The following is a 12,299-nucleotide window of genomic DNA, read 5'->3' on the forward strand; positions in this document are numbered from 1 at the left end:
TCGATTGACGTTTCCCAGGTGAGAATTTAATTAGAATTTGTTGGATTTAGTTAAATTGCTGGTCCAAAACATCGAGACAGTTTGATTTTTTAACGGTTGTATCTTCTAGGAGCCATGTTGTATGTTTAGTTGATCGTAATTTATGTTGATAATGCATACATTTAATTAGGTGAGGTTCAAGTTTGTTGGTATACTGTTCCAAAATATCTAGATTGTTGGTTGGTTCATCTGTTGCATCTTAGTAAAACCATGTTCTATAATTAGCTGATGTTTATTGATGTGTGCAAGATGAAAATTTAATTAGAAGGTGTTAATTTTGTGAGTACAAGTATACTAGTTCAGAATGTCTTTATAGTTAGGTTGTTCCATTGCTGTATCTTCTTCCAACCGCACACAAAAACACTAATCCCTAAAAGTACGCTAATTAGTTTTTTTTAGATGCAACAAAAATAAGATACAATAAAATAACACTGCATCTATGTTTATGTTATTGCTTAGCACTTGAAATATTCTCATTTTGAAAAAATATCATATTTGAAGAACATAACAAATGAGCTGATAAAAATCATCCCACTGTTTTGTTTTCTGTGTGTTGTACGATTAGCTGATGTTCAAAGATGTTCACAACATAAAAATTTATGTATAAAATGTTGCTTTTGTTGGTATACTGGTCCAAATTCTCTAGAAAGTTGGTTTGTTTAATTGTTGTATATTCTTTTATCTTGTATGATTAGCTGACGTTGATCCAGGTTGATCAGGTAAGAATTTAATTAGAAAATGTTTATTTTTGTTGTTATACTGGAACAAAACATCTATGCAGTTGGTTTTTTCAATGGGTGGGTCTTCTTCCAAACACGTTGTATGATAAGCTAATGTTAATTTATCTTCACCAGATAAGAATTTAATTAGAATATATTGGATTTTTTTATACTGCTCCAAAACATCTTATTCCATTTTTTAATCTTCTTACAATAATATACGTAGATAGATAGCTAGCATACCAACAAATCTAACATCTTCTAATCCCTGACTTTTCCCTGATTTCAAAGTTTTCCCTGACGTATGGCCACCCTCATCACGATGTTTGTAAGACAATCACAAAAATAATGGTTTATCATAAGAGCGTCTCTTAAGTAAAGTGGTGACTCGAAACTTTGCTTTCAAGGAACCAGAAGAAAATATAGTGCACTTAAGTCGCATGTTTGTTTTTAGTATGTACTTTCGTGACAATTTCTTCCTTTATAAAGCAGCAATTAGTTATCTTCCTTTATAAAGCAGCAATTAGTTATGTCGGTTTTATATGCGCCATAATTACAACCGGCGATTATGACAATCGTATTCAGCAGAGTCTACGAGCATTTATCTCTGGGCAATTGGATTATTTTAATCTGCTAATTATCAAGCTGAACACGTTTTGAAACGAATTGGATTTTAATTAGTTTAACGAGTTTAATAGGGTAACCGGTACAATTATTAGCCACTTAGGCAATTTTTCCAGTTCAACAATTTCTAAAAAAAACAACACTATAAGCGTCGAAATAAACTGATAGATAATAAATTTGATAAATATTCAAATTAACAAAGCAAGTTTAACGCTATAGCTAATAAATGATTTATATCTAAGAAAATTAAGTACAATTTAAAAAAATAACATTATTGGCCACCGCTATATAGTGGTTAGCATAGGCTAATTATTGCATGATTGGCCACTGAAATGTGGTTGACGACATCAGGTTATAGATAACTGATTTTGAAACCACAATGATCAACCTCTATGTTGTATAATCATTAGCCGGAGAAAAACCTGCTTTTGATATAATTTGGACTCATTATTTGTCAAAAAAGTGACCACTAGTTCTATAAATAGTCTATGCAATTTATGAACTATTTATCATTAATTTTTACAAAGAAGAAAAAGATTTGCATCTCAGATATTGTGGCCAATCATTATGTTTTCGCTTTATTTGAGATGACGATGATTGATCACCCATTTATCAATATACAGACATAATTCTGAGACGGAGATATTATCATCATGTTTCCTTAATGAACCACATAATTCAACTAATAAAAAATGATAATTTTAATCAAATAGATTTTTGTTGTTATAAACTCGTCTTTTTGGTTTAATCATAACTATTCATGGAAAATGTATTTCATTAATGAAAATTCAACTATATTGTTAAAATTTTGTTTTTGTTAAAAATGAATCCTTTAAACTGAAAATTTAACTGAGTTTTCAAATGAAAATGATTGATTGGTAGAAAATTAATATTCGGTTCGAAAATGCACCTTTGGCTCAAAGCTAAACACTTTAATTCAAAATTGAACGATTTGACTAGAATTTCACGTAGTCTATTTCAAATATGTCTTTTTGGTAGGAAATGAATGTTTCTGCTTAAAAATTCATACTGTTCGATAAAACTTAACCTATTTTGGTGAAAAATAGAACCATTTTCTTGAAAATGTAACTATTAAATTTTTATTAACGAAAATATCTTCTTTAACTGAAAATTCAACTATTTCTTTAAAAATTCATGTATTTTGTTGAAGATTGTACTTTTCTTCTAGGAAATTAATGTTCTTGCTGTTTAAAAAGTCTATGTTTATTTGAAATATTCACTATTTTGTCGAAATTTCATATTTTTTTTGTATGAAATTAATTTTCATAATTAAAAATGTCGGTATTTCATTTTTAATTGAACATTTATCTTTTTTAGTGACAAATTCAGCTATTTAGTTGAAAATGTATCTACTTTGTACATCAATTTAACAATTTTGTTATAAAGTAATTTTAGTTTGTTAAAAATTTAACAGCTGGACTATTTTGCTTGATATTTACTTTTTGATTGAAGATTCATGATTTTATTTAAATTTGCATCTGTTTGGTTAAAAATAGAAAGTAATTTGTTAAAAATTAGTGTATTTTTCTTTGAAAAATTAACTTCTTAAATTTAAAATGTAACTATTCCATTGACACTAAAACTTGATCTTTTATATTTGAAAGTTCAAAGTATTTTTTCGAAAAAGGAACTGGTTTTTGTTTCTTCATTTTAGTTAAAAAATTATCGAGTTAGCTGAAAATTTAAATATTTGTGTAATTTCTTTATTGTAAATAAACTTTCTATCTGAAGATTTAACTTTTTTGTGGCACATTTACATTTGCTATTAGGAAATCCTTTGATATACAAATCACTTGACTTTTGTTTTCATAAATATTCTAATTATAAAAATTAAAATTATTTTATTCAAACATCTTTGAAATAAATGAATTTTAAAATGATAATCGGTTAATTTCAAGAATTTTAATTCTAAATCTTAAAAATTGTAGAAATTGAAATTCTTTGAAATTGAAGAGTGTTTATTTAAAAAAATTATAAATAAAAATTATAAAAGTTGAAATTCTGTAATTTTCATGCTTTGAATTCAAAATTTTGTCCAGTTTGGAAGACTTATGATTAAGAAATTGATTTTTTTTCCAAACTCATCCAAATTTAAGAAATGTTTAAATGTAACTGTCTAAAATTAATTTTTGGAACTTTACAATACAAAATTTGGCAAATTTTAGATTCTATAATTAAATCTTCTATAATTTGGTGAATTTCATTTAAAATTTCTTCAACATGTATGATTTAGAAAATTAAGACCTTGAATTGTGATTTTCAAAATCTTCCAAACTTAAGATTTTTATATGAAAATTTTAAAATGTTTGAGTTTTGACGTTTAGGGACTGAAAGTTAAAATTTACGAAAGTTTGAAATTTCAAAATTAAAAAGTCTCTAATTCTAATGCCACATATTGAAAGTGTCTTCAATTAAAAGATTTAGAACTGAAAACTCAAATTTTGATTTTCGAAATTCAAGAATTGTTATTCATTCATCTTTAATATTGAAGACTTTTGAATTGTAACTCTTCAAAGTAATTGTAAAATTTTGAATTATAACTATTTAAAATTGTAGTGGTTTCAATTTGGAGAATTGACCATGAAAAACTATACACGTTTAAAGTTTTACAATAAATATTTTTGCTGAATTGAATTATTTAAAAAAACTTGTTAAAAACTTAAATATTTTAAATTTACACAAAAATTGAAGGATCTTTAGTTGCAAATTGAACAAGTTAAAAAATTTTATTCGTCGACGTCTGTAAAAGTGAAATTATTATTTAATAATCATAATATATTAGTTACAATATTAATTCAAATATTAATTAAGGTTGAAATTTCACGAAACCGCTGTTTCACTTAAATATTAGTATTTTAAATTGTAGTATAAATTTTAATTTAATAATTAGTAGATAAAAATTCGAAACATGTAATTAATGCGCTATTTTAGCATGTTGTGGATAATTTTCAATAATTTTCAATATAGCAAAGGAACATTTCCTTCGGAATTGTGAAAAGCTGCGAGAGAGATGCCAAAGTCAATTGTGAACTGAAAAAGTAATCACACTGAATTAACGAAGAGACATTTGCAAATTAAGTATACGTGACGGTCGCACTCGTTCTGCCACTCATTGATCGTCACATCGTGTAGGTGAATTTCATTTAAGTATGTGCTGTCCATAGAATTGTTCACGCGTTTATGTGTGTATCTTTGTCTGTTTACTGTTGCACATATGACACGAAAGTGTACCGAGAAAATCGAACTTACGCCCACACACAAAGTCACTCGGCGGATACCTGAACAGCGCCATGAATCAACGATCCAAGGTATAGATAAAAATACTATCCACGAAAAAGCGACTGCACAATTGCAAACTTTAAGGGCATGTGATACTTACAGTTTTCCCGGCTTTTTTCCACAAAAATGAAAATTTTTGAAAACTGAATGCTTAAAATATCATAACGGACGTCCCCGGACTCTTTTTGGAGTGATAATAACAAAAAAAATTTTTGTGCTAAATGAAAATCTTATGCATGTGCATTATTTTGAGGTTACGTGGTTTTTCATCTCTGCCTTTCCGATAATCTGGAAATAATTTATGAAATAAACTTTTTTGTTTGCCTGCAAACGAGGTTAGTTCACACACACATAACCTCGAAATATACACGTACGTTGTTAGCAATATCAAAAATTTTTTGATAAAAAAACACAAAAAAAGTGTGTGGGGACGTCCGTTAGCATGTTCGCTATCATATCCCAGATTTTGAATTCAAAATATTTCTTATCCTAGGAAAAAAGCCGAGGGATTTTAACACTGAAAGATCGATACTATTTCCTAAGCGCTATGCAAATTAATCACATTTTGCTGAATTAAAACTCTTTTGAATTAACCTACAAAAAAAGTGTGTGTGACATCCGTTAGCATGTTCGCTATCATATTCTAAATTTTTAAGACAAAATATTTATTATGCTAGAAAAAAAGCCTGGGGAACCTAAAACTCGTAAAATCGACAATTTTCTAAGTATCACATGCCCTTAAGTATAGAATTTAAAACTTTTTCAAGTTCAATGAACCTCCTTTTTAGAAAAATGGCTGACTATAAGTCAAGTTAATTAATTTTCACTTTTTTGATTGGCTCAATATACGTCGAACTATACCACTAATCTGTGCGGCTGATTATGCTGTGGTATACTGTTTCAAAATGACTAATGACAATTTAAAGGAATCTGTATTATCATCAGAGAGAGTTATCATCGATCAGTGTAGTTGTCATTCCACAGTGATTATATCTTTTTTCAGAAAAAATTTTAACTTAAAACATTTTTCAAATTTATTTTCCATCTAGTCAGAAATGACGCTAAGTATTTTTCAGACATATGAAGAGTTAACTTGATCGAGAGTTTTGATTTATAATTTAACGGATTGTGGAATGATAATAACACTGATCGATCCTAACTATCTCTGATGATAATACAGGTTCCTTTAAATTACTTTTATCATAAATGTAACACCTGGCTTGAGGCAGCGTGTATTTCTCAAAAAGGAATCTTCTTTTGATCTCTCTTGTATCTTAATGGAAAAGCACCCGACCGGTAATCGGAAGTTCTGTTGTTCAATTCTTATTAGAGCGAAGTGAGTAGATCTTTTTTCAGAAAAAATTTAATTTAAAAAATGACTACTGAATCTTTTTTTTACAAAAAGGCTGACTTTCCGTTGAGCTATATCACTAAACCGGTTTTATACTTATAGAATATTTAACACCACTTTTGCAATTTGGAAGAATTTTGGGACCATATATGCCATAAATGGAGCTGGAAACGGGATATGATACTTATTGTGTAATAAAGGTCATCCTTAAAAGTTGGAAAAAGAATTACAGGATATTATAGGTCATAGAGCTAAAAAACATACAGTTTATTTATAGGAAATATAAGGCCACTTTTTTAAACTGAAATATGAATATTCTATTATATTATATTGTTATATGGAGCTATAAACGGCATGCGATACTGGTGGTGTATTCAATGTTTCTTTTGAAAGTTGAGACAAGAATTATATGCCATACAGCTGGAAAAGGGATCTGATATTTATAAAAAATTCAGAGCCACATTTGAGAACTTGAAGAGAAACTGTAGGGTGTTGCAGGTCGTAACTGAAACTGGAAACGGGATAGGATACTTATTGGGCATTAAAAGTAACCCGTGAAAGTTAAAAAATGAATTATAGGATCTTATAGGTCATAGAGCTGGAAACGGGATAGGGTATTTATAGCGAATTTAAGGTTACTTTCTGAACTTGAAATAGAAATTGTAGGACCTTATATGCCAAGAATACAGCTGGAAACAGGATAGGATACTTGTGGTGTTTTTGGGTTTCTTTTGAATGTAAGAACGGGAATGACTGAAACTTGTATGCTACAGAGCTGCAAATGGGATAGGATATTTATAGGGAAAATGCTTATATTTTTTTAAGTCAAAGCAGCGATTATAGGTCCTAAAAAGCCACAATGCTAAAAACGGGATAGGATGTGTGTTCAAAATTTATTACAACTTTTAAAAGTTGGAACGAAATTTAAAGAAACTTATAGACCGTATATGGAGCTAGGAACGGGATGGGATACTGGTAGTGTATTTGAGGTCCCTTTCGAGCGTTCAAACATTAATTATAGGACTTTATAGTCCATTGAGCTGAAAAAGGGATGGAATATTCAAAAAGAATAAAGGGCCGATTTTGAAAACTGGAAAAGGAGCTTTAGAACCTTAAAGGCCATAAATAGCGCTGAATACAGGAGATAATATTTTTAGGTTGCATAAGGTTCCCTTTGAAAGTAAAAACAGGAATTATAAGACCTTATAGATTCCAGCACTGGAAACGGGATAGGGTATTTATAGGGATCCATGACTATATAATAGCTATGAATGCTGCAGCTAAAGAGCTGGAAATGGAAATGATCAAAACCTGAAAAATACATAACTGAAAACGGGATAGGCAATTTGTAGGGAAATATCGGACATTTTTACAAGTCTAAACAGGAATTATAGGACCTTATAAGTCATAGAAATGTAAACAGGATAGCATATTTATAGGAAATTTAACACAACTTTTAAAAGTTGTAACAGGAAATAAATAAGCTTACAGGTGATATATAGGCTGGAAATGGGATAGGATTGTGATAGTATATTTAAGTTTCTCTTTTAAAATGTTGAAACATGAATTATAGGAATTTATAGTCTATTGTGCTAGAAAAAATAATGGATATTTACATGGGATAAAGGAACACTTTTGAAACATGGAAGAGGAGTCTTAAAATCTTAAAAACCATAAATAGAGTTCAATAAGGGATAGGATACTTCAAGGTTATATAAGGTTCCCTTAGAAAGTTTAAACAGGAATTATATGACCTGATAGATCCTAGCGCTAGAAATGGGATAGGATATTTACAGGGAATTGAAGGCCATGGATTAATGATCCCCGGTATAGATAAAAAAACTAACAATGAGAAAGCTTCTCAAAATCGACATTTTCCCATTGAACGATTCTTTTCAAGAGAAGACACACCTTTGGAAGCGAGCCAGGACATTTAAGCTCGTAATTTAGATTCGTTCTATTTATGGCCACGTTTCCAATTTGTGAATCATCTTTGACTCCACTTTGCTTAAAATGGTAGAACCACTTTAAATTTAGATCTTTAAATGCAGATTAGAGGTATGTAGTAATTTGTCGGAATCTTAAGTATAAATTTAGACACTTTTGAAAACTCGGATTTTTCAAGAAAAAAAATCTAGTTGTGCATCAAACCGACTTGATTTTCTGAGGTTAATACAATCTTTGGAATCGCAATTTCTCCCTTTTTGGGAGGAAAATTGAAAAACTTTAAGGCGAGTTTATACTACTGACTGAGTGAATTAATACCTCGATTTACACGCCTCAAGTTATCTAAAACTTTTTTTATAGAAAGCTGACTATTCGGTGACCTATACTACTTAACTTTCACTTTTCATTCTAATTGAGAGATTATACGTCGAACTTTACTACTAATCCTTGTGTCTGACTATACTGTGGTATACTACTTAAGGAATAACTACTGACTCATCTTTTATAAAAAAATGTTGCATATACGTAGAGCTGTATCACTAGACCTTTCTTATACTTATAGGGTATTTGAGGCCACTTTGAAATCTTGAAAGATGAATTTCAGGATCTTACAGGCTATAAATCGAGCTGTAGACGGGTTAAAATACTGATATTATATACACGGTCCCTTTTAACAGTTGAAACAGGAATTATAAGAGTGTATATTCCATAGAGCTGCAAAGGGGATACAATACTTATAGAGAATTAAGGGCCACCTTTGTAAACTGTAAGAGGAATTTTAGGGTCTTGCAGGCCATAAATGGAACTGGAAGCGGGAAAGGATACTTATAGGGTATTGAAGGTTGCTCTTAAGAGATTTAGAACAGGAATTATAGGATCTTATAGGCCATACAGCTGGAAACGGAATAGAATATTTATGTCGAGTTTTAGGCCACGTTTTAAAACTGAAACAGAAATTATAAGACCTTATATGCCATAAATAGAGTTGGAAACAGGACAAGAAGCTTATGGGGTTTTTCGCTCATTTTTTAAAATTTCGAACAGAAATTATGGGACCTTATAGACATCGAGTTGAAGAAGAGATATGATATTTATAGAGAATATAGGAGGATTTTTAAGAGCTGGAAAAGGACTTATAGGACCTTATAGGACTTGAAGTTAGAAACGGGATACAGTATTTATAGGAAATTCAAGGACAATTTTGTATGTTGGAATAGGATTTTTAGGACCCTATAGGCTATTGACTATGTGAATGAATACTTCAATTTATACTACTGAACTTATATTGCTTTCCTCTGCCAGAGACTGATTATGTGGTGACCTTTACTACTTAAATGTCAATTTTTACTCTGATTGGCTGACTATGGGTCAAACTATATTGCTAATAAGCTTAGCTGACTCTACTCTGAATTACTACTTAAACAATGACTTCCGACATTCTTTTCTCAAAAAGCTGACTTAAAGTTGAGCTGCATCGCTAGACCCCACTTAAACTTATAGGGTAGTTAAAGCGCTTTTTGAAACTGGAAACGGTATAAGATACGTACAGACGTGTATCGCATGTATTTGTTGAAAAGGATGTCGCAGTTTTTTTTGCGCATTCCCCCCCCCCCCAATTGTAACATTGTCACATTGTCGCTCTTTCACAGAATGTCAGAATTAGGCTACCAATGTACAAGTTTGAGATTTTTCTGAGCAATAAATTCTGAGATATAACTGTGCACAGATGTCAATCTAATTAAAAAAAAACATTTGTTGATAACAATAATGATTCTTGAACAAAATAGTTAAAATTTAAAAGAGAAAGACGAAGTTTGAAGCAAAGTGAAAAATCCTCATTGAATAAATGTCTTATTAACAAAAATGTTATATTTTCAGAAAAGTAAAATATTTTTAAGCCAAACAGATGAATTTATGCGAAACAATTGACTTCTCAACCTGAGATATAACTGTGCACAGATGTCAATCTAATTAAAAAAAACATTTGTTGATAACAATAATGATTCTTGAACAAAATAGTTAAATTTTAAAAGAGAAAGACGAAGTTTGAAGCAAAGTGAAAAATCCTCATTGAATAAATGTCTTATTAACAAAAATGTTATATTTTCAGAAAAGTAAAATATTTTTAAGCCAAACAGATGAATTTATGCGAAACAATTGACTTCTCAACCAAAAAGAACACTTTTTTTAAATTGTTATTTTTCTTGAATAAAGTACATGCAGTTTTAACAAAATAAAAAAGTTCCTGCTGAAAATGATGAATTCTGAAAAAAATAGTTCAATATTTAACCAAAGAGATTAAATTTAATAAAAAATTATGAATATTCAGCCAAAAAATTAATTTTTAACTAATTTGTTTAACATTGAATATATATTGTGGAATTTGCAACAGAGAAGATTAATTTTATACCAAATAAGAGCAATGTTTAGAAAAATACATAATTTGGTACTGAATATTGTAATTTTTAAATGAAAAGTAAAAGTTTTCAACCAAATTTTTTAATTTAAAGCAAGGAGAGTATTAATTTTGTACCAAAAAGATGAATTTTCAACCAAATACATGCATTATCAACCAAACAGTTGAATGAGGCTAAAGTTTCAACAACATAGTTAACTTTTCAACCAATTGATTAAAAACAACAGATAAATCTTAAATGAAGAAAGAAAAAATTTTCACGATATATGAAATTGTTGAATTTTCAGTTAAATAATCAAATTTCAAAAAAAAAGTTACGTATAATACTAAAATTTACAGCCAATGAGATAATTTTTCAACTACAATTATAAATATTGAAGTGGGTGAAGGAAATTTTCAATTAAAAAACCAATCAATTTTCAAACAAAAACAATGATTTCAAAAACAATAGTAAAATTTTTTTCTCACCAGATAAATTTTCAATTCAAGTGAAGAATCCTCATAAAAATACTTTTTAACCAGATATTATATTTTAATGTTTTAATTTTTATAAAAATAAGAATTATTGCAGACGGAAAATATGAATTTTGAACAAAATGATTTAGGTTTCAACTGAACATTATTAATTTTTAAGAAAATAGTTCAATTTTATAGCAAAGAGATGAAATGTAAAAAATGATGTATTTTGAAACAAACAATTTATTTTGAACAAAAATTATCAACTTTCTAATAAGATTGTATTTGCAACCGAGTACATTAATCTTGCACACAAAAAGAACAATTTTTAACAAATGGCATGATTCCTTGACTGAATATATTCTATTTTTGAACAATAACACAAATTTCAAACTGAGTAAAATAATTTTTAACTAAATTCTTGAATTTTTAAGCAAGAAGATTATTAAGTTTATACCAAAAAATACGGACTTTCAACAAAATATATGAAATAATGTGTACCAATAATGTTTTATGAAGAAATGTTAGCCACTCATGAATATTTGTTTATTTTATATACAAATTTTATAAAGAAATGAACATTTTGAGTGATTTTAAGCGAAAATAAATCGTTTTTTCTGCTGACCTTCTGAAATTACGTTGCCAATGATATTTTGCGAACAAAATTTTGCCATGAATTAATATTTGCTTATTTTATCAACAAATTATACAAATAAATTCATATATATGGAGTTTTTAAGCGAAATTATATAGTTTTTCTTTTGATTTTGTTAAAATTATATGCGATAACGGTATACCTGTATTTTTATCAATCACATATTTTACGTTTGTTTTAAAGTACCTCGTAAATAATGAATGAAAAACAAGGGACTTATTAAAATACAAGGCTACCACTATTGTTTTGTTACCTCACCTCGCTGAAGTTTGCAACGTTTAAAAAAAAACGAATTTACAAAAAAATCTTTTTGTGCGAGACCTAAAATTTAAAAGTTTCCGATAGGTCTATTTGATGATAAAAGTTACCCGCAAAAGTTTCAACCCTCTATCTCATCCGGAACACCCTCATTTTCAACCCCTAACATAGCGAAACATCGGGAAAAATCCTCTAACATCCAGACCTAAAATTTTATGCTTCAGAATCGTTCTACTTAACGTCCAAAGATGATAAAAAAAGTTTCATTCCCCTGTCTCATCCGGAACACCCTCGTTTTCTACCCCTAATATAATGAAACTGAAAAAAATGCTACAAAGTCCCATAACTTAAAGACCTGAAATTTTATGATTTAGAATGGTTTCACCCGATGTCCGAAGACACTAAAAAAAGTTTCATTACCCTATCTCATCTGGAACACCCCGTTTTCAACCCCCAAAATATTGAAAAATCGAAAAAAAATTCCCAAAAATTCCCTAAAATCCAGACCTAAAATTTTATGCTTCAGAATGGTTC

Source organism: Belonocnema kinseyi, chromosome 5, assembly GCF_010883055.1.
Source record: "Belonocnema kinseyi isolate 2016_QV_RU_SX_M_011 chromosome 5, B_treatae_v1, whole genome shotgun sequence".
In the NCBI taxonomy this organism is placed as follows: Eukaryota; Metazoa; Arthropoda; class Insecta; order Hymenoptera; family Cynipidae; genus Belonocnema; species Belonocnema kinseyi.